At 36.1% G+C, this 24873-nt stretch overlaps 1 long non-coding RNA gene across 2 annotated transcripts in view; it reads right to left on the bottom strand.

Moving 5' to 3' along the window:
- Window positions 1-8528: 8528 nt before the first annotated feature.
- LOC149749812 (uncharacterized) overlaps window positions 8529-24873 on the bottom strand; it is an 80026-nt gene continuing 63681 nt past the window's right edge. For both annotated transcript variants that reach the window (XR_016392536.1, XR_016392534.1), the window contains exon 5: window positions 8529-15119. This is a non-coding gene — a long non-coding RNA (uncharacterized LOC149749812). The remainder of the gene's footprint in view (window positions 15120-24873) is intronic.

Raw genomic sequence — 24873 nt, forward strand, 5'->3', positions numbered from 1 at the left:
TATTGTACTCTGTTGTCTGTCTATGTATTAGACAGTAATCCCTATCAGCAGTGTTTCCAGAACTATTCCTCTTGGATGAATCACGTTCTGGGTATGTCCAGTGAACAACTGAACATAAAATGTTTAAATTATTGGAAAGTTCTCTCTGGGGAATGTCTTACGAGACCATCTACCATACTTAATTCCACTAATCGAATTAAATGGAATTTTAGACCATCTATCATTTTTTAATATTCACATCTCATTTAATATTCAAACAATATTCCTTAGGGTAATTACTCATATTCTTTGCATATCTTGATTCTTTGTGATGTGGGCCCATTTCTCATGATCGTATCTGCTTTGAAATTATTTAACGTAAGTTGATACTAGTATCTTCCCCATGCAAGTTATTTATCTTACAATGATTAAAAAAATTTTTTATCATTGTGTTGTGAATTCACAGCATTTTAAAAATTATTTTATTTATTTTTGACTGTGTTGGGTCTTCGTTGCTGTGTGCAGGCTTTCTCTAGTTACGGCAAGCAGGGGCTACTCTCCATTGCAGTGTGCTGGCTTCTCACTGCGGTGTCTTCTTCCGTTGTGGAGCACGGGCTCTACGCGTGCAGGCTTCAGTAGTTGTGGCTCACGGGCTCTAGAGCACAGGCTCAGTAGTTGTGGCGCACGGGCTTAGTTGCTCCAGGGCATGTGGGATCTTCCTGGACCAGGGATGGAACCCGTGTCCCCTGCATTGGCAGGTGGATTCTTAACCACTGCACCACCAGGGAAGTCCCTATCCTATAATGATTTTGATTCTTCAGTTCCTCAACCCTCCACCCCATTAAAATAAAATCAGAAGTGGGATCAAGTCTCATTTCTGTGGGGAGAAGGTAGCAGGTAAGCTCTTGTAGACATTCATTCAGTCAATCAATCTCAGTTGAGGACTCCTGCTTCTAGCCATTATGGAGTAATTGGCCCCAGAATTTTCCTCTCAAAGCTAATCATTAGAAAATTAGAATAACTTAAACAACCCTTTTAAGACACTGGGCAGCTAAGAGCTCAGGACTGTGTTCCCCAAAGGAGGGGGAACAAATGAGGCAAGCCCTATGAATGTTCCTGCCTGGTGCCACTTTTCAGACCCAAGCTGAGCATGGTCAATGGGCTAATTTGAGAAAACAGAGATCAGAGTTCAGAGAGACTCAGGAAGCTGCAACTTGCAGGCAAGAGTACAAGATAGACAGGAGGTACACAGAGAAAGAGGGCTAGAAATATGTATGGTAGTCCCTTGAATTTTGGCTCAACACTAAACTGGGAAAACATAGGATGAGGATATGGGACCCTAGGAAAATAACAACTATTAGGGAACTGTAACAGAGCTCACGCAGCACTGGGAGACACTGAAGTGCTAACCCTCTGGAGGGGAGAAATCTTTCTGAAGACTCGGACAAATTAGTAGAGACCCAGAAAGACTTTAATAGCAGGGCTAAATACCCACTGGAAAAAGTCTTAAAAACCAACCTGGAAAGGCTCTAGCTGACCTGCAAGTAACCTAACATCTGCTAAAACAAGATTCAATGCTTTTTAAAGGAAGACAGTGAAATGAAGACACAACCACATTATTTTTACACTGTACAGAATCCAATAAAAATTATAAGGCATGTGAAAAGGCAGGAGGAAAAACTAGTCAATAAAAACAGATCTAGAAATGACAGATTTTAGAATCAGCACAAATACAAAAAAAAACAGTGTGACAGAATTCTAAAATAGCCCCCATAATTATATAGTGAATGGGATTTTGCAGGTGTAGGTGAGGTTATTAATCGGTTGGCTTTGAGAGAGATTCTCCAGGTGAGCCTAACCTAATCACGTAAGTCCTTAAAATAAGACTTTTCTTTGGCTGGTCACAAAAGAGTATGTCAGAGAGATCCTAAGTGTGAGAAGGATTCAACATGAAGGAGGTTCTCTATTGCTGAGAGGGAAGGAGCCATCTGGAAGGGTCTGAGAGTGGCCCTAGCAGCTGTCTGGCCCCTGGATAACGGCAAGAGAAGACAAGGACGTCGTCCCTACAGTTGTAAGTAACTGAATTCTACTGACAAGCTAAATAACCTTGGACACGGATTTTTCCCAGAGCTTCCAGATAACAGCTCAGCCTGGCTGACACTCTGACTTCAGTTCTGTAAAAGAGCCTCAGGAGAGATCCCAGCCAAGCCGCCCGTATCTAGAGTACCTAAAGATCTGTGAGATAAATGAGTATTGTTTTAAGTCACTAAATGTGTGGTAGTTGTGTCACAGCAATAGGAAATAAATATAAACAGCTAGTGTAAATATGTTCAAGAATTTGAGGGCAACATGAACCCAATGAGGAGAGAAGTGAAAAATATAAAAATAAATGGAATGTGTAGGGCTGAAAAATACATTGTTTGAAATTCACTGCATCTGTGTAACAGCAGTTGCACACTGCAGAAGACAAACTTGAACATTGTTCAAGATAGACCATATATTGTTCCATAAACAAGTTTCAGTACACTTAAAATTATTGAACTCATTCTGATAACAACGGTATTAACTTGAAAATCAATAACAAAATATCTAGAAAATCCCCTAATATTTGATATTTAAACACACTTAACTCACAATTTTTTTAAAAATCCAGGTAGGGGCTTCCCTGGCGGCGCGGTGGTTGAGAGTCCACCTGCCAATGCAGGGGACACGGGTTCGTGCCCCGGTCCAGGAAGATCCCACATGCCACGGAGTGGCTAGACCCATGAGCCATGGCCCCTGAGCCTGCGCGTCCGGAGCCTGTGCTCCGCAACGGGAGAGGCCACAACAGTGAGAGGCCCGTGTACCGCAAAAAAAAAAAAAAAAAAAATCCAGATAAATTAGAATATATCTTTAATGACTGATAACAATAACAGCCTGTCAAAATCTGTTGACTCTATCTAAAGCAGTTCTTAGGGAGAGATTTATAGCTTAAAGCCATATAGTAGAAAAGAAAATATACATTTAATTCAATCATCTAAACTTCGCATTCGAAACTAAAAGAGTAAAATAAATTAAACTCAAAGTAAAAAGAAAGAATAAAAAGTATAAATCAATAAAATAGAAAAGAGCAAAAAGAGATAAAACCCAATAATACCAAAAGCTGTTCCTTGTAAAGACCAGTAAAACTGAAAATGTCTAAGCTGGACAGATTAAGAAAAAAAGAAAGAAGAGAGAAATGACCAAGATAAAAAGAAAAACCATCACTCTAGACCCTAGACTCATGGAAAGGAAAATAAGGAAATGTCATGAAAATTTTATATCAAAAAATTGATAACTAAGTGAAATGGACAAATTCATTGAAAGGCACAACTTACCAAAATTGACTCAAAAAGAAAGAAAAAAATCTAAAAACTTTATGTTTGTTACATTTCCTTTACAGTGAAAAACCTTCCCGTGCCTGGGGCTGGTGGTGGGAATGGCGATAAACTGGAAATGGGCATGAGAGATCTTATTAGGGTAATAAAAATATTCTAAAACTGATTCATGTTGATGGTTGTATAATTTGGTAGTTACTAAAAATGACTAAATTGTATCCTTGAAATTAGTGGATTTTATAAGTAAAATTCATCTCAACAAAGCTGTTTGAATAAGATAAACAAAGTAACTATAAAAAATCATTCCCACAAAGAAAATTCTAGGTCCAGATGGCATTCCTTGGTGAATGTGATCAACAATCTAAGGAAAAATGTCAATCTTACAGAGACTCGTTCAGAAAATAGGGGAGAAGGAAGCAGAAATGGTGAAAATTTCACAAAACATATATTTTACAAAGAACTTGTACATAAGGAAGGTTATATACTACACACACACACAGAAAAAATATATGTTCACTAAAGAAGATACACAAAAGGCAGTAGGCACATGAAGAGATGTTCAGCACCATTAGTTTTCAGGGATAAGCAAATTAAAACCAAAATGAGATCCCACTACCTATTACAAAGGTTAAAATGAAAAAGACTGACCATTGTGAGTGTTAGAAAGGATACAGCAGAACTAGTACTTTTATACACTGCTGGTCAGAATGCAAAATGGTGCAACCACTTTAGAAAAGTCTTTCTCAGTCTCTCATAAAGGTAAACATACACTTACCATTCAACCCAACATTTCCACTTCTACCCAAGGAAAGAACGATCCACAGGTATTTCTGTATAAATGTTTATAGTGGTGTTATTCAAAATAACTATAAAATGGAAACAACACAAATGCCCATCAAAAGGATAAATACAAGTGGTATATCCATACAATGGAATACTACTCAGCTCTAAAAGGGAACAACTACTATACACTAAACAGATATATCTCAAAAATGTTATAGGAAGTAAAGGAAGAAAGACAAAAGACAGTGTATGCAATATGACATCTTTTATATGAAATTCTAGAAAAGTCAAAGTTAATATGTAGTGAGAGCAGATCAGCCTGGGTCTGAGAATAGGGGATGGATTGAGTAAACAGGGGTATAAGGTACCTTTCCAGGGTGATGAAAATGTTATATATCTAATTTGTGGTGGTTTTTAGTATATAAAGTTTTATGCTTAGTTTATATTTTATAAGCTCATCAATCATATATTTAATATGCATATACTTTTGTTTATGTAAACTATACCACAATAAAGTTTATATATAAGGTTAAGATCCAATTATCTGGGCAAATTTTTCAACTCATCCATTTTTATTATCTATAAACGGAAGAGTTTTTTTTTTTTTTGTGGCTCTCTGAGATTTAACATTTCTTTCAGCTCTAATTATATGCCATGATTTTTATATAAGTTTTGATAAAATAACTTGCATGATGCCGCCTCATGAACTTTTACACTTATATTTATGTTGCTTCTTGTAAAACATTATTTCCCTATAAATCCAACAGTGATTAATATTATAATTAATACTTTAAAAAAGGAATTGATAAAAGTGCTTTAGAAACCTCTTTCGAATACTGATAATGTCTTACTTAGGATGTTAAGACCATACCTGTCTTGCTCCTACTTCAGGTCCACTCTTAGAAATCTCTGAATATAAAATGCGGTGGTATCCCATGATATTATCCACAATAGTCTTCTCTAAGCCAGATTTGTCACAGTCATGTCAGCCTTCTTCACATCCTGTCACACTTTAGCAGTTATAAAGATTGATTCCTTGTGATTTTTCGTTAAGTCTCCCTTTCTGAGGCTTGTTCATCCTGGTGTTCTTACCTATAGGACAAGGTTTCAAGTCCATGGGATGGTAAGTCTGCATTACCTAGTTATTCCAGTCAGGAAAGATATATGGAGAGATGGCCAGTCTATAAAAGGTAACCTGATAGAGTCAAACATAGTTAAGAATCTGGTTATTTATTTCGAGAGCAGCTCAAAATTGTGATATGTCTGCTAAGAGTTGGGGCACTTCTGACTCAATCATAACTGAAAGGATTCTTTAGGGACTCTATGAAATCAAAAGATTAAATTAAGACAAGTTAAAACAACTTTAGAAGGCTGACAGAAATGTTCTACATCTTGAAAGGGATAGTGGTTACATGGGTAAATATATCTGTCAAAAGTCATGGATTCACACACTTAAAATGTGTGCATGTTCTCTGTATAAACATAACTTGAAAAGGTTAACAACCATTTTACAAGAGTAACTTTACAATGGAGAAACACGTCAAACACTACCTCAGCCAGGTGATCAAGGTTAATATCAAAAATGATAAGCCACATTGATAGTATATACCCTTGATGTTATGTGATAAAATTGGCACTTTACCTCTGTGATCTCCTCCCCCAAACCCATAACCCCATTATAATTGTGAGGAAAACATCAGAGAAATCCCAGTTGGGAGACATTCTACAAAACACCTGGCCAGTACTTCGCAAAAGGGCCAATGTCATCAAAAACAAGGAAAGCCTGAGAAACTGTCACAGTTAAGAGGAGCCTAAGGAGACATGATGACTAAACATAATGTGATATCCTGGATGGGATCCTGTAACAGAAAAAATACACTAAGTGAAAACTAAGGAAATATGAATAAAGTATGAACTTTAGTTAATAATAATGTATCAATATTGTCATTAATTGTGACAAATTAATATAAGGTGCTAATAATAAGGGAAAGTGGGTGTGGGGATATCAGAACTCTCTGTACTATCTTTGCACCTTCTTTGTAAATATGAAGCTCTTCTCCTAAAACAAAAGATTATTAAAATCATTCTCAATGAAAGACAAGAATATACAATACAAGGGAGCTCAAACATATCCATGAAGGAGGCAGTGTTCATGTTATATAATTTATTGTCAAAATCTGAACATGTTTTGAAGTAGAAGGGGATGCAATTAATAATTGTATCAGGACAAGAGGCATAAACTGAGATGTATGGTCCCCCTAAGTACAAAGTCATATTAAATATCCAAGCTCTTGTTTCACACTTCCTGTGTCTCAATCCAAACTCTACCACTTGCTAATTAAGTAAATTATTTCACCTCACTGAGCATTATTTGCAATTTGAGAAAGAGAGTAATACTTACCTTGTAAAATTTGGGAGAATTAAATGAGATGATCAAATTAAAGAGCTTACTTAGCAAATGCCTGGCACATAATCAGTACTCAATAAATGGTAGATGACAATTTGTGTATATTTGGACATTAGCGAATTTTGCTAAAGCATGCCTGCATAATTACACTGAATCCTCTACACTAATGTATCCTCTTGTTTTTCACCCTAACCAACAGTAGTCATACAAATACTTACTCTTTAATAGTTAGCTCAGATGTGACATGACAACTTCTAGGTCCCACCCAGGATGTGTTAGGAGACTGAATGTCGTCTAGAATAATGATGATGAAGGTTATCATCATAACCATCATCATCATAAATGATACTGACTACATAGCTTCTTTTCCTTTCAGTAACTCTCACTTCACCTTATCTTGGTGGGTCTGTCAGTATCATGGTCCCAGCACCCAGCTGCAGAAGTGGTACATGGACAAGGCTGAGGCACATCCTCTTAGATACAGAGATTGCTCCAGAAATGGGCCTAAGACTAAAGCAGAGTCAATAAATGTCATGTGAGGAAAAGAGGTAACTTTACCTTTGGAGTCATGACCTCTAATGACATTAACCCAGATCTGCTAATTGTCTTCTTTGCAACAATGTGGAAAGACAACTCAGAAGCAAACAAAATTAAGAGGTAGAGAAGGAGATAGAATTCAGGTGCCATGGTTTGAACTCCTGAGTCCAGCTGTGCATGCACTCAGGAGTTCAAACCAGGAGACCAGCTGTGCATGGACTCAGGAGTTCAAACCTGAATGCAACCTCATGCAAATTTTTTTTCCTACTTAAGCTAGTTTGAATTCCTTTTTCTGTCACTTACAATTGAAGAAGCCATAAGTAATAGAGTGAATTGTCTGTCTCACTCTGCACTTGCCTACAATAGCTTTTATACTATTCATGGTTTCTTGAATTTTTTTTCCCCTCCCTGGACTTACATCTTGGATAAAGACTGAAGTTCAGAGACTTGGTGTTTAACAACTTGGAATCCTTCCCTCTTGGTTGATAATTTGTAAATGTTGGCTGAATAAATGAATTATACAGTTCTTACACAGGTGAACTCAATTACTGGTCCTCCATCATTAGAATTTGCAAACAGTATGTGAATAGAAGGACACACTCTCTGGTTTGATTCTGGACATTTTCCTCCTCCATTATCGTCTTTATTTCAATCTGTTATGAGGTCATTTTTCTCTGATGCCTTGCTTCTCCTTGAAGAACAGGTTTTTGTGAGATAGCTCACACATACTCTTTATTTGTTCATTATTCCTGCATTAAAGTTCAAGGGGCTTTTCTTGTTGTTTCATGTTAGTCTTTCATCTGTATAGCTGTCATTTTATTTCTATGCATTTGCAATTCCTTGCTCACATTTGCTCAATGGGAATATTCTCCATACTCAGCAGACCTCTTTCAATTGTAAGTGATGCAAACCTAACACAAACTAGATGAAGCAAAAAAAAAAAAAAAAAAAAGGTTACTTTGTTGACTCATGTAGCTGGATGTCCAAGGGGCAACCTGAGCTTCAGATACAGCTGGATCCAGGTGATTAAAGAAGTCTTGAGGTGCTTTATCGTTCAGGGTCTGTTTGCCTTTGTACCTTTTTGCTTGGTGGCTTAGTTCTCTCCTGTTGTGGCTAGGCTCTTTGCATTGACAGGTAAGATAATCACTGTCCCAGCTACTTTATAAAATCATTACAGGTCAAAATGCTAAAGTAATAGTTACCTCTATGCCAATGACCATAGAACAAGTACAGAAAATAGCATGAAAGTAATCTAGTTGGGCAAAGCTGAGTCATGCTTTACACCAGGAAGTGATCAGACACTGTGGCTGAGAGACTCAAGAGAACTATGTGGGTGATAGAGGAACAATTCCACACTGGGATTAATAGCTGTTCACTAATACAAAGTAAAAAAAACCAACAAAAAACAAAAAATAATTCCCTTTTATTGTAACTAGGGAAAGCTAGTCCTCAAGATAGACCTTTCTTCATGACTTTTTCCGTCTTTCATTCTAAGACACATCTGGACATCAAAGTGGCAAGCTTAAAATCCCCATCACCATCACCATACTCTACTCTAGAGTCTGACTGCCTTGTCCAGCCATCAAAGACAAATATTTAACTCTTTTGGCCTATTACATGTAGGGTCACATAATACAAAAAGTTAACAAGAACTGAGTTCAATTAAATTAGAATATTAAATATTTTTGTGGACTCTCCACACCCACCAAGCACATAGTCAACACTCATGCAGCCCACTTCACCTGCTTGCATTAAGGCTTGACTCCCACACCTGCCTCACTTCTTACAGCCACGACTGTTTTCCTTAGAATTTCTAAAATATCACAATGGACTGCTTAAAATCTTGGAACAAGTGTCTACTCACAATAGCTAACATATGGTAAGATTATCTTCAGTTTGGTGTCTCAGTTTGGATCTAGACTGTACATTATTTAGATCAATCGTTCTCAACCAGGGGTAGTATTGTCTCTGGTGGATATCTGGCATTCTCTGAGACATTTCTGATTATCGTGACTGAGTAAAAGACTGTCATATCTCCATGTATCTGGTGGGTTGAGGCCAAGGATGCTGCTAAACATTATACAATGCATAGGACAGCAAACAACAAAAAAATGTGTCACTCCAAAGTTTTAGTGCTGAGGTTGAGAAACCCTGATCGAGATGAATACATTTTGGGGAAATTTTTATTTTATTATTTAAATTCTTTATCACATACAGTATGAAGAATATAAACAGGTGAAGAAATAATTATTTGAAGGAAAAATGCAGTAGGCAAGAATAATTATTGATGATTTTAATTCACTTTATAACTCTTTTCTTTCATTCTTTCTATTTTTTTTTTAAGCCATCATGTCCTATTATGGAATTCCAATTGGGTTCTTAGATCTTTAATAGAACAAAAACATGAAATAAAAATCAAAAAGCACTAAAACACAAGAAACCATGTTCCTAGTTCCCATTGTATCTTTTAGTAGAGTTATGACTTGGGAAAATCATTTAATCCCTTAAAAACTAATTTTCCAACTTTTCAATATGAAATATTTATATTAAATTATTGTTTTAAAATAAAATGTTAATCTACTAAAGAAAAACACAATGTAAAAAGAAACCCAAAGAAATGCTATGAGGGGAGAAAACCAAGGAACCAAAAACCCTAATTTAGCTTACCTTCTTTCTCCACAATGGTACTGAAACAGAAATTCTTCTAGAGTCATCTCACTAATCACTGAATTCAATGAACTCTATTTTCCTTTCCAGCTCTAATGTTTAATTACTAAATCAAACTTTATCTGTCCTAGGCTCCATTTTTAAAATATTTTGCTCTCTATCAAGGATTAAAGTTTGACCTAATAAAATAACCAAATCTATCCTCTTAGAAACCATCAGGGAATAATATTTCTGAGATAAACAGAGAGGAATCTTAGAGCATTATTCGAATACTTATAATCTCAAGAATAATGCCAGTCTAGAGCAGGTGACATTTTACATGAGGATGCCATTTTGCTTCTGCCAAATTATGTGAGAAGATGGTTTATTCAAGACTTGTCTAAAAGGGACAGCCCCAAAATGCCAAGCCACAGAGCAAGCCATGTTCCAGAAACAGGAACAAGTGATGGAAGATCACTCCCGACAGCATTCACTTGATATAAGAAAACAATATGTCTCACATACAGAAAACCAGTTAGGAATTGAAAAGAAAATTTTAAGTATGAAACAAAATTTTCTTTGTTAACCAGTGGATTCTTCTAAGAATGTTTATGTCCAAAATTTCAAATAAGATTTTGGAATGCCAGAAAATGAGCAGGAATGTAAGACCAGTAGAAGTACTTACTAAGAATGTGTTCATCTCTTCTAGTTTGTCCATTTGTTGGTGCATAATTGTTCATAGTAGTTTCCCATATTCCTTTCCATTTGTGTGGTATCTAGGTGTAATGTACCCTCTTTCATTTATAATTTTGTTTATTTGAATCCTCTTTTATTTTCTTGATAAGTCTAGCTAAAGGTCTGTGTGTTTTGTTTATCTTTTCAAAAAAACTCAAGTTTCAGGGATCTTTTCTATTTTCTTTTTAGTCTCTCATTCATTCATTTCTGCACTGATCTTTATTTCTTTCCTCCCACTAACTTTGGTCATAGTTTGTTCTTCTTTTTCTAGTTCTTTGAGTTGTAAAATTAGGTTGTTTATTTGAGATCTTTCTTTTTTCTTCATGTAGGTATTTATCACTAAAAACTTCCCTCTTAGAACTGCTTTAGATGCATTCCATAAGTTTTGGTATATTGTATTTTCATTTTTATTTGTCTCAAGAAATGGTTTTGATTTATCTTTTGATTTCTTCCTTGACCCACTGGTTGTTCAGTAGCATGCTGTTTAATCTCCACATATTGGTTAATTTTTCAGTTTTCTCCTGGTAAACTAGGAGAAACTAGGAAACTAGGAAAACTTTTAGTTTTATGCAACTGTGGTACAAAAAGTCTTTTGATATGATTTCAATCTTCTTTATTTTTTTCAAAGAAGACAGTCAAACAGGTACATGAAAAAGTCCTCAACATCAGTAATCACCGGAAAAATGCAAAACCACAATGAGATACCATCTCATACCTGTCAAAATGACTATTATCAGAAAGACGAGAAACAACAAGTGTTGGCGAAGATGTAGAGAAAAGGAACTCTCCTGCACCATTGGTGAGGGTGTAACTTGGTGCAGCCACTATGGAAAACTAAGAGGGTTCCTCAAAACATTAAAAATAAAACTACTACATGATCCAGCAATCCCATTTCTGGGTATATATACAAAGGAAATGAGAACAGGATCTTGGGAGAGATATCTGCACTCTCATGTTCATTGCAGCATTATTCACAATAACCAAGATATGGAAACAACCTAAGTGTTCCTCAGCAGATGAATGAATAAAGATGAGGTGGGGGGTGTATATACATATGTACATATTATTCAGCCATGAGAAAGACACCTTGCCATTTGTGACAACATGGATAGAGCTTGAGGGCTCTATGCTAAATGAAATAAGCCTGACACTGAAAGACAAATATTGTATGATCTCATTTACATATGGAATCTAAAAAAACCAAACAAACAAAACCCAAAATTCATAAAACTTGTAGAAACAGAGAAAAAAAGGGTGGTTACCAGGAGCTGGGAGGTGGCAGAGAAGTGATATGTTGGTCAAAGGTTATAAACTTCTAGTTATAAGATAAATAAGTTCTGGGGAATCTAATGTACAGTATAGTAATTTACGTTAATAATACTGTATTATACACTTGAAAGTTGCTAAGAGAGTATATCTTAAATATTCTCACCACAAAATATAAATGGAAATTATGCTACATGATTCAGGTATTAGCTAATGTTATGGTAGTAATTACTTTGCAATATATACGTGTATCAAGTCAACATGTTGTACACCTTAAATATACCCAATGTTATATATCATTTATATTGAAATAAAGCTGGAAAAAAGTACTTACTAAGTTTCTTTGCTTCATGCTTTCTCCTCTCTTAATCAACCTTACCAATTATTTTGGTTTAAGATTTTCTGCTAGGTTTCCCCTTTGATGCATCTTTCCTGGATGTCTTTGTGAAGAAAACACAAATGAATAGAAATTCTGTTGCATGGCTCTGTCACTATCTGAGTGTACACTTGACTTCAGAAGGTCTTTATTTGCACTGAACCTTTAAACATATTGAAATTCCAATATTTGGGCTTTCAAATCTAATCAAACTTATCCTGGAGTAGAAGGGATTCACACCTCAACACAAACAAGGTTTCTTTCAACCTATCACATGGGTGGACTTTGAGGGCGCGATGCTAACTGAAGTAAGTTGGAGAAAGACAAATACTGTAGGATATCACTTATATGTGGAATTTTTAAGAAGTCAAATTCATAGAAACAGAGACTAGAATGGTGGTTACTAGAGGCAGGGGGTTGGGGGTAATCAGGAGATGTCAGCCAAAGAGTACAAACTTCCAGTTTTAAGATGAATAAGTTCTCTGGGTCTAATTACGTTACGGTGATTTTAGCTAATAAAACTGTTTAATATACTTGAAAGTTGCTAAGAGTAGACCTTAAATGTTCTCACCACAAAAAAGAAATGGTAGTTACGTGACATGATGGAGGTGTCAGCTAGTACTATGGTAGTGATCATTTTGCAATATATAAATGTATCATATCAACATATTGTATACCTTAAACTTACACAATGTTATATGTCAATTATATCTTAATAAAGCTGGAGAATTTTTTTTGAATTCCTGTTGTTTCTTTCTCTTCTTTCTTTTTCTATTAGTGTTAAATATCTTGGCTTTTTCTTTTTATTCCAAAGCAAAATTTCCCAAGTGACTAATATAGAATAGTAATCCCAAAAACTGTTTTTTTTTTTTTAAAGAAAATAGATGACCAAATATACCCTCTTTTGGATATTCTCCATTCCCATTTGCCAAATAAATTTTCTGAAGTCCTGCAGCAAAATTAACTTTTTAAATTGTTTCCTCAAGATATCTCACAAGTGAACTCTCTACCCCAACGCTCTCCTTTATATTTTTCAAGTAATAGCTACTAAAACCTGTGAAGATAGCAGAACTCATTCTGGAAAATGCTGGTCTTTTATTTGTATTATTTCTTTCCTCCTCTTTCCTTCTTTCCAAGAATTTGCAATCTTCATTGTGGCTCATATGTTACTCCCTTTGTAGCAAAGCACTTTTGCAAGAATCCCCAGTGATGCTGAATGTCTGATTTTAATAGTGTCTTTTAAGTCTTCATCATAATTGAGTTTTCTGCAAGGTACAAGAAACCTCCCATCATTTACTACCTGGTTCTCTTTGTCCCTTGATTTTCAAGGAACTATTTATCATCTGATTCTCACTCCTTTTATATGTCTCTTTTCCCCCCTGATTCTCTTTGTATCATCTTATAAATACGTCTTCACCAGGAATCCACTAGTTCTACTCTTTCTTTCGTTTTATTTCCTCTTCTTGTGTGATCTCAATCACTGCATCCGTTCAATTACAAGTGTATACTAATGACTCTCAAATCAGTATCGCCTGCCCAGACTCCAGTCCTGAGCCTAAGAATCAAATTTCAGTGGTTCCCAAATACTAGTCCGTAGTTTACAAACTTTGGGTAGGAATTTCGTGTTTCTTTTTTTTTTTTAAGCTTGGCGCTCATTAGAGTGCCTTCATCATTACACATACTTAATACATGTTGGTTAAATCAAAACTTTGAACCAAATTAACTACATGGCTTAATAATACATCTGAAAGTTTGAAGTCTATTTAACTTGCCATTGGTTAAATCACTTAATTTCTTTGTCAGCTCCATCTGAAAATTGGAGAAGATAGACGAGATAATTGCTATGATTCCTATTAACATTACCTTTCAGTTTCTAAAGTCTCTATTATCTCTTTTAAAATGAAAAGAATCTTGTAAAAAAACACCTAAAACAAGAGGAGCCTTAACTAAGCAGTTAAGTTATTTCAGTTTGAATGCATTCATTTAATACACTTTTCTGAGTGCCAAATATGTGTCAGGCACTGGGCTCACAATTTTATTCCAATAACTAAGAAATACTGGGTATAAACAGAAAGATAATTCTAAAGAATGTGACTTACATTTCCTTTTTAGGTCTTATATTTTCTTATATGAGTTTAAGAAATATTCCACCAAATCTTAATTGAAACTAAAATGAGTTTGAAAAGTGGCCTAAAAAACTCATAAATTCACTGTTAAGGGTACCACTAAATAAATATTTATGCTAAAATATTTTCATAATTTTTTAAACTTGTAATAAAGTCGATCCTAGTTGCAAGGGCTTAGAGGGCAGTCAAAAAACAACTGTACTGTGTTAAACATTAAATAATTACTTCATTTTGTGTTTGCTATAAATTTTGAAAATATAAAGGAAAATCAGAGAGAAAATAATATTAGCCTGATATTGATCAGAAGTGCTGGAAGGCAAAATAATGACATCTACTCATTATCAGAGTTAAGAGATGTTATGAATGGGGCATCTGGCACATAGCAGTTCACGAGCAGCAAAAAAAAAAAAAAAAAAAAAAACTCCATAAAAGCATTGAATGGCACCCTGCTCACAGTATTTCAGAGCTACATATATGAATCAGAAATCTCAGGAGACTGAGAAATATTTAAATGTAACCCTCCTCACACTGGAATGAAGTACTTTAAAATAAATAGTAGCTGATGTAGACTGACAATTAGTGATAAGGGCACATACTTTTATCCAGATATTTTTACATCTTTAAAACTTGATCTAAATTATCAAGTAAAATTTTACATAAAATACTGAAGAAAAACTGGCATAAGAATAAGTGACATAGGGGCCTATTTTTAATATGTGAAACGATGTACTTTTAGTTTTTGTGCTTGGTGGGATTTACTACATAAAGCATGGATGAGTGTTTGTTATCTCCCTTTTAGACCCTCACTGCATTCAGAGTCCAGTCCTTATTCGCCTTGGTCTTCCCAACACATAGTTGAGTAGGTGTCCAGGAGAAGGGGCTCCAGAAGGCTACTGAATTCGACCAAGCTAAAAGACAAAAGAAAAGAAATACAAAATACATGCATGATTGATATGATTATATAAAATGTGTGTAAACATGGGAGAAGCCCTTTCAACTGGTCTCAATTTAACTAACCTATTGGGTTAACTAAGAATACCAATTTTCTTTGCAAGACTTAAAACTTATGTTCATCAACCAAGGACTGCACCAGGATACTAAATTATGGTCTAATACTCTCCCATTTCTGCCACCACCACATAAGCTGCATGTTTATCAAGAATAATTTGTGCTTTTTCTCAATTTGTTTCCCCCAGGTGTCCTTTTTATTACTTCTTTGTTATTTATATAACCTAATGGAATATGAGCATGGAAAGAGCAGTTCTTTTGAAGTCTGTGCTTAATGGTTTCAAAATACTTAAGCAGGTTACAAACAAAGTCTTGAATTATGTATAGAAAAACATAAATTTAAAAAATTAGGCAGAGGAATATAAAATCTATGAGGATTATAGTCTTGGATCATTTTACAAATACATTTACGTTCTCATTTCACTTAAAAAAGACAAACAACATGGAAATAAAAGACAATGCATTATAAATACAGTTTATACAAGATAAGTAAATTCATGTTAAGATACAAAATAAAACAAAAACAAAAACCAAATAACAGTAAATGTAGCCCTGCTTCAAATTATTATAAAGTGAATGACAGTTAAAATAGTACATCTATATCAAACATTTTTAAATGACTCCCCTCTTTAAATTATTTCTGTCATTAATTGACCGGTGAGGCCAGTCATAGTGAATAAAAAAAGACTACTCTGTCCAAACTAAACATAATATATGATACCAGATGGCAAAATTTAAAACACTTTCCTAGTACCTCTTCTTACTGGTAAGCCAATTTCTTTCTTTGTGCCCATTCTACCATGAAGGCTTGGCCATGAAGTTTGTTACCTCAGGTAAAAATAGAGCAAGTTCAGCACAGAATAACACAGTCACGATTCAGCTTCAAGTCTCAATGCTGACTTATTTTTTTTCCTATTAGAAAAAACTTATCTAATACCCTATGTCAACAACAATATCAGAATCTCAAAATTCCAAGGGATCTTGTAGCTAACAAGGTAGAAGGCAGTGTTGGATTAAAAAATATATATTAATTAGATGTGTATTTTAGTTAGTGGTCTCACAGTCATTTATATATAACTTTTAAAAAAACCTCTTCTTGCAAGAGAGGTGCCTAGAAAATTATTTTGCTTTGAAGGTCTGCTTTTTAAATTGCATGGTGATGCCTCTTCACTTGCTAAGTACCCTGAAAGTTCTTCCCTCTGAAAAGGATTTGCTAGCTGTTGTTTATAGCTAAGGAAAGAGAGTGGCTTGATATGTTTAAGAAGAGAGTAGACATGAGATACTGTCAGGTCTGCACAGGATTGGAGAGGGATCTAGAAGGCCTGGTACACCCCCAGTGGAATTGCTGAGGATTGAGAGCTAAACTTCCTGGGGAGGCTGAGACCACCATGGTAAGGGAATAGGTAGCCATGGGATGGATGCCTTGACATGAAGAGTCTATGCCAGGACCTGGAAAGCAGGCATTTCAGATGCTCTCAGAGCATCTGAAGCAAAGAAAATCAAGATGGAGCCAAGTTACTGCAGAAAGGGAACCACTGTACTCTGAAAAGACCATGAGTTATACCAGCTTTAAGCTACTTCAGCAGCAGGTAGAGCAAGATGTGAAACCATGACTCAGAGTCTAGTTAAGATCACTTATGGTAATCTAGAATTTATTATAAGTCAGGAAGAGAAGAACATGCAGACCATAGGCCCCTCTGTCAAATCTCTGGGCACAGGTAGGTATCCCCGTGCACCTAGAGCGGGCCTGCATTGGGAAGGAAACGATGGAACACCCTTTGAGATGGGATGAATAACCTTGATAGTAAGTGTGAACTATGACTTCACTGAGTATTCACCTCATAATGAATTACATTCCCTAAGGAAGTTTAAGTTTTTCTGAAGTACACTTATGGAGGAATAAAGCATCATATTTTATTCTTTCCACATTTGAGTGGGAGCAAATACAGTTTTTACATATATATATATATATGTATATATATATACACACACACATACACACTCAAAGATATATACATACAAATCTAAGAATAGAAAACTAAAGTATCTGGGAGGAAAACCATCTTGATCTCTCTGCAGAGAAAAAAATATTTGTTCGATTGATTCTATGGAAATTGGAATGAATGAAAATGTGTAGCTCTCGTCTTCGTTTTACTTATTAAAATGATTCATGAACAGTTTTGAAAAACAGAAGCTCTTTGGTATACACCCTCAGAATGTTTTCAGACAGTCATAAGAATTCATGTCCCAGAGTTAAATTATTCTGATAGATGTAAATATCAATATCAAAGAAGTGCAGAATAAAAAATTCTTACTTCTTAAGTGAAAATGGGATATTGAGGCAGTTAACAGCTGAGGGTAAGACGGGGGAACCCATCTTAGATGAGGTGCACAGGAAAAGTATCTCCCAGTAAGAAACATGTCAGGCAGGACAGAAACATGAGAAGGGACTAATTACAAAAGGAGCTGAGAGATAGAATAAAGAAAAAGAAAAGAGAAAGGAAGACAGAAAGGCTGATAGGAAGGCATTCAGGTTAAAGAAAGGAAAGGAAGGAAAGAAAGGGAAAGAAAGAAAGAGAAAGATCCTTCCTCTGGGGGAAAGTGTGAGGCTAGGTGTTGGAAAAGAGATCGGAGCACAGAACTAAAATAAGAACAGAGTAGCTGCAGTGAGACGAGCAAGGTGGAAAGTGACACCAGATGACACTGGAGCAAAGGTCAGCAGCCAGGACATGGCAGTCATGAGAAGGCCTTGCTGTAACTGCAAAAATGTAAGAGCTGTTCATTTTTGAAATACCAAATGTCTGACAGGGCAAAAAGAAATGAGTTCTTTGCCATGATTTAAGAATTCTGTGATCACACTTGCCTTCTACAGTACGAAAATCCTTTCTATCACAAACACTTCTCACAAACACTTCTCCACTCTGTCGAGCTATGATGCTCTTCCTACCATCAATTCCTAATAATGCAAAGATGCCCAGTGTACGAGCACTGTAGAGTGTGTGTGTGTGTGTGTGTGTGTGGTTTCAGAAAATAATAGTGTTTTTTTTTTTCCAATAGGAACGAGAATGTTTTGAGGCTCAAGAGTCTAGGCACACACAGTTCAACGGATTTACTTTGGGTCATACGCCTGGTCTACCACCTAGATCTACTTTACCATTTTCCTAACTGTGGTCCAGAATAGCCACAGGCCATGAGTTCTAACAGATGTGATTTCCTCCTGTATTTATAATGACTGCTTCCATATTTCTTCCTCTTCTCTTATAAACTCTGCGTCCACAGTCTAATCCCCACCCTCCTTGGAGTCAACTAACAAACCTATTTCATACTCTATTAATGATTCTTTCTTTTTTCATTTTTCCAAATATCTTTTCCAAAGCAGAGATTATTAAATAAATTATTTCCAAGAACACTCAGAAATGATTGAATTAATCAGAAAGTTTTAAGTAGAATTGATTTCTGAGGAATACACGAATTTCTGGAAGGGGGCAAATCATGATGAGTTCCTAGACTCTTTTGCAAAATTTGGCAGTTCATAAAATAAATTAGAGGTTTCAACCTGTTTTCTGAGGAAAATAAAACAAAACAAAACACAGTAACTGCAAGCACTATAAACTCTTACAATTAATAAAGTTTCCAAGGTTTTTATTATCTTTATTTTATTTCTATTATAAATAATTGTAAAATATAATGTACTATGAAAGTCCTTTTGTATTCATTAATTGTATTTATACTTAATAACCACTGGAGTTCCCTGATATTTAATTAGATTATTTATTTTTCATTTTGTTAGGTCAGATTTCAGTATCTAAAAGATGAGTGGGGTAGCTGTAACTTCTACTAATGAAGACATTGAGTTTTTGGAGACATTTTCTCTAACCCGTTTTCCCTCAAGTGCTTTGCTTAAACTATTTTTCCAAAGTAAGATAAACTTTTTCAAAGCCTGAATTAGGGTAAGTTGAGACAAACGTATTTCATTTCAGATATCCAATGAAGAATATATTCTTAAAATTGCCAGCAGCAGTAAATGACATACAAACAGAGCAAACAGCACGCTGAGCCCCAGCAAGTCCACCTGTCCTTTGTGTGCATTCTTTTCATCTTTCCCACAGTCTTTAGGTGTCGCTAAAGAGGCTCCTAATAAATTGTTATATAGTCTTAGTATTCCAAAAATTGCAAGGAGGAATCATCGATGTCAAGAATTCTTTGAAAAAGCTACATAAGAACCGAAGGTTGACACACACTCTCTCTCTCTGAGTGTGGTTCCCAACAGGAAGCCAATGTGTACTGCATGCCTAGGCTTCAGTCCAAGCAATTATCTCTTGGCTAGAGTCAGGATGAGCAGAGATCCAAGTGTCATCGCTAGATGACACTGAGAAGAAAGTGGCATTTGGTGGCTGAATCAAGCAAAACTCTGATCTTTGATTCATGGTGCTGTCCTGTATCCTGGGATGAGCTAAGAAATTAGTGTGTTCCCTTTCATTTGTTGAAAGGAGCAGCCAAGTCTCTGTGGGTGATATTCTGTTAGGAACTGGAAAATTCACTACACCAGAAATGGGCAGCCATCCTAAATTTTCTATAAGATAAATTAACTTGGACAATATCATTGGAACTTCTACCTGGGGTGATCCAAAAGTAATGATAATTTCGATCAAAAAGTATAAATTCAAGTGTATTTGAGTTAAGAGGGCTCATAATCACTAAGAGAAAAACAACAAAAATCTTTTCCTTCAGACTATACTACAAAGCTACAGTAATCAAGACAGTATGGTACTGGCACAAAAACAGGAATATAGATCAATGGAACAGGACAGAAAGCCCAGAGATAAACCCACCCACATATGGTCACCTTATCTTTGATAAAGGAGGTGAGAATATACAATGGAGAAAAGACAGCCTCTTCAATAAGTGCTGCTGGGAAAACTGAACAGCTACACGTAAAAGAATGAAATTAGAGCACTCCTTAACACCATACACAAAAATAAACTCAAAATGGCTTAAAGACCTAAATGTAAGACCAGACACTATAAAACTCTTAGAGGAAAATATAGGCAGAACACTCCATGACATAAATCACAGCAAGATCCTTTTTGACCCACCTCCTAGAGAAATGGAAATAAAAACAACCAAATGGGACCTAATGAAACTTAAAAGCTTTTGCACAGCAAAGGAAACCATAAACAAGACCAAAAGACAACCCTCAGAATGGGAGAAAACATTTGCAAATGAAGCAACTGACAAAGAATTCATCTCCAAAATTTATAAGCAGCTCATGCAGCTCAATAACAAAAAAACAAACAACCCAATCCAAAAATGGGCAGAAGACCTAAATAGACATTTCTCCAAAGAAGATATACAGACTGCCAACAAACACATGAAAGAATGCTCAACATCACTAATCATTAGAGAAATGCAAATCAAAACTACAATGAGATATCATCTCACACCGGTCAGAATGGCCATCATCAAAAAATCTACAAACAATAATTTTCTAGATTACCTGGAGAGGGTGTAGAGAAAAGGGAACCATCTTGCACTGTTAGTGGGAATGTAAATTGATACAGCCACTGTGGAGAACAGTATGGAGGTTCCTTAAAAAACTACAAATAGAACTACCATATGACCCAGCAATCCCACTACTGGGCATATACCCTGAGAAAACCATAATTCAAAAAGAGTCACATACCAAAATGTTCATTGCAGCTCTATTTACAATAGCCCGGAGATGGAAACAACCTAAGTGTCCATCATCGGATGAATGGATAAAGAAGATGTGGCACATATATACAATGGAATATTACTCAGCCATAAAAAGAAACAAAATTGAGCTATTTGTAATGAGGTGGATAGACCTAGAGTCTGTCATACAGAGTGAAGTCAGTCAGAAAGAGAGAGACAAATACTGTATGCTAACACATATATATGGAATTTAAGAAAAAAAAAATGTCATGAAGAACCTAGGGGTAAGACAGGAATAAAGACACAGACCTACTAGAGAATGGACTTGAGGATATGGGGAGGGGGAAGGGTAAGCTGTGACAAACTGAGAGAGGGGCATGGACATATATACACTACCAAACGTAAGGTAGATAGCTAGTGGGAAGCAGCCGCATAGCACAGGGAGATCAGCTCGGTGCTTTGTGACCTCCTGGAGTGGTGGGACAGGGAGGGTGGGAGGGAGGGAGACGCAAGAGGGAAGAGATATGGGAACATATGTATATATATAACTGATTCATTTTGTTGTAAAGCGGAAACTAACACACCATTGTAAAGCAATTATGCTCCAATAAAGATGTTAAAAAAAAAAAAAAAAGAAAACAGATCCTGAATTAAACGCATGTGACTTTGTTGCCTGAGAGAAGGCAGTGCTGATGATTTTACATATATATGAATGTAAACTGAGACTCTAAAGTCTATGCCTGGGACCAGTCCTGGTGCTGCTCTGATTAAGGTTAAATGAGAAATCTCTTTCCCAAAATGGCATCTTTTAACTTTTAATAAAAATTAACTGAAGTGCCTACCATATGTGATGTCCTATACTAAGTATCAGGGATTCAGAGGGAAACACAAATTACCCATAGTCTTTCCATCAAGGGTATCCCCTGTCTGAGGGAGGCGGACGTTAAGCATGTTAAGGCACAAATAAAAATCTAATTATAGGTGGCGATTAGGACTCTACTGAAAGGTGCTGGTGGGAAGTGAGGAGCTAGTGAGAACAAAGAAGTGGAAGTACTGTAGCTTGGGGCGGCAGTGTCTCACTCTGTAGCCAAAGCCCCACCTGAATTTTTTCGCCCTCTTATATGATCACCTTAACAAACTATGCAGTGACGTTTGGTGTGTTTTGAAGACATAGCTGGTGTCTTTGTATGCAATGTTTTAATCTGCCGTAGGAGTTTGCCATATCTGTAATCTCCACTACCAGGTCAAAGGTTCCTGACCAGCCTGCTTCAGATACCTTAATCCGAGTGTCTAAAGAGCCGATGAAAATATTTACTTCTTAATTTTGATATATTTATATACAGCAAAACCAAATTAATGTTCTGCTTAGCAAGAAACATCAACTGAAGCATAATTTAAAGTTTATGAGAACTTTTAAATAATGTCCTTGACTACTCAGCTTTAGAATTCGGCACAAATTATATTTTCAAACTCTCATAGCAAATCTAAACTTAATTAAAAGAATATTCTAAGTGTTTTTTAAAGCCAGTGATAACACTATGATGTCCAAATCCTATACCATTAATATGTAAATAACTGTAAATGTAGTCACGTACTTGAAGTATGTTTTCTGTCAAACCCGTTCAGCTGCAACATGCATTTATTGTAGTACAGTGAAATAAGAAAAAAAACGTAATTATTGGTCATTCCCACCACGACAGTAGGAATCAGAGATATGGGAATAATACTGCTCTCTTGTTAATTCATAACACTCAGAAGCCTTATAGCTAAATCCCTGTGTGCCTCTTTTCCTATAACAAAATTTTAGAAAAGGATGATAAAAAGCAAATAAAAAGGGAATACAGTTTTCCCTTAACTTCAATCAAAGTTGGGTAAATGTCAACATTCTGGAAGAATCCAAGAAACACTTGACAATGGCAAAATGATCAAGAGTGACATAATCAACAAAATTCTATTTTTTTTTCTGTTCTGAAGTTTGAGGAGTTGCACTTACTAACAAGATTACACACTCTTTCGTTTTCATTAAAAAAATAAAAATAATCATGGATGATATAGAGGAGAAATTTACAATCTGTGCCTTTTATCCTAAGTTACACAGTTCAAGTTGCAACTGTCAGCTCCAAATATATTTTATAATAAGGGCACAGAGTTAAAATCTTGATGGACAATAATATATCAGGTTGCTATGGACAAAGAATAAGACATTTCCACTATGGCTTCTGGAAACAACCATTATATTGGTGGTCTTCCCTATTCCCCAAGATTAATCAAAAATGACTGTCTTATGTTTGCTTTACACAGGCAGACAAAATCTTTTAATTCATGATTCAATGTTCAAATAATCTAGTTGATTATTTTAATCACATCACACACAGAAGTACTTCAGTCATCCAATATTTTCCAGGAGGCACAGCCTCAAGTGCCATCTCTAATCTTTTTAGAGCACCCTCTTCTGCTGCCGTTCATTAATTAAACAGAGTTTTGCCGATGATTCTTTTGGCTGCTGTTCCCCTAGAAGCTGCCCGATCTCTTGTCATCATATTGTTTCCTTCATCGCAACCACGCTGGTTCATCATCAATTATTTTCCTCCTTCAGAACTATTTTCCTCTCTTTGACGACTTGATAAATCTTTACAACCAAATTCTGCCTCACTTATTCAAATTACTTTTCTTCAAAGGCACTACCGCTCTGTCTTTGTAATCATTTCCTTATTCCCCAAAGGAGTTTAAGACTCCAACATCAACTACAGACATACATAAGTAAGTGCCCAGATTAAAGAGCAAAATTTCAAGCCAGGAGCCAAGTTTGATACTAATATCCGTGTCATTCAGAAAGGGTCAGGAACTGGGGTAGCAATAGTAATCTATTCATTTATTTTCATTCACTCAATGTATTCAGTGCTATAATTCATTCAGAGCTATATTTATTAAGTACCCGTGTTGTGTCACCACTGTTCTGGACACTCTGGTGGGCAAAACCGAAGTGGCATTTTTGGCAGATTGTGTTTCTCAACAGAGTCATACCCACATGTCCCTCTCATCATGTAACTTTGACATTTCCACCATAGAGGGATGAGGGCCTATGTTCTTTCCCCCTGAACGTGGATGCACTTGCAACTATGGCAGAAGTAACGTTATTTGACTCCTGAAGCTAGATTTACAAAGCCACACAGTCTCTGCCTGGTACTTCTGTGACACTCACGAGTGGCAATAAGTTACTATGTAAGTAGTCTGACTGCTCTGAGGTGGTAGCCATGCCGTAAGGAAACCCAAATAAGCAGCCAGCAAGAAATGAGTACTCCAGTTTTGATTGAGTTCACTACCAAAAGCCATCACCACCTTGCCAGCCACATGAGTGAGCCATCTAGAAAGTGGATCTCAGCCTCAAGTCAAGCATAGAGCAGAACAAGTCATCCCCACAGAGCCCTGCCCGAAATGCAAATTCCATAACTACTGTTGTTTCAGTCACTAAAAACAGTCACTAAGTTTTGGAGTGGTTTGTTACTCAGCAATAGATAACTGCTACATCCCAGACCTCAGAATACTTACAGCCTACAGTGGAAGATACAAAATGTTACCAACTTACATCTCTATGACATACTGTGATATACACCCTGTTGTCATATAGTTCACTCTGTTTGGGTCAGTGGGGTAAGAACAAACACCCTAGGAAGCCACACTTCCAACTGAAACTTCACCTTTGTGTGAAAGAGAAAGAGCTGTTTCTTCCTCATAAACTTCACTGCCATTTTCTGGAACACATGGCATATAAACCCAGGATCATCACGAGCATGAGAGTTATGTTTGCAATTCAGTTACAGCTCTAGCCAAAACCTTGACATTCAGAAGGCTCCACAAAGTCAAAGTCCAGGAAACCAGAAAATAATTTAACCCCTTTAGCCAGAACACTCTTCCTAAACCTTAATATAATCATGGACTATTAATCCCACTGCTGGGAAGCTTTCTTTTTAAACTACC

The sequence above is a fragment of the Delphinapterus leucas genome, chromosome 3 (assembly GCF_059928025.1).
Source record: "Delphinapterus leucas isolate spDelLeu-1000000601 "Yukka" chromosome 3, BTC_Dleu_Yukka2, whole genome shotgun sequence".
NCBI classification, from domain to species: Eukaryota; Metazoa; Chordata; class Mammalia; order Artiodactyla; family Monodontidae; genus Delphinapterus; species Delphinapterus leucas.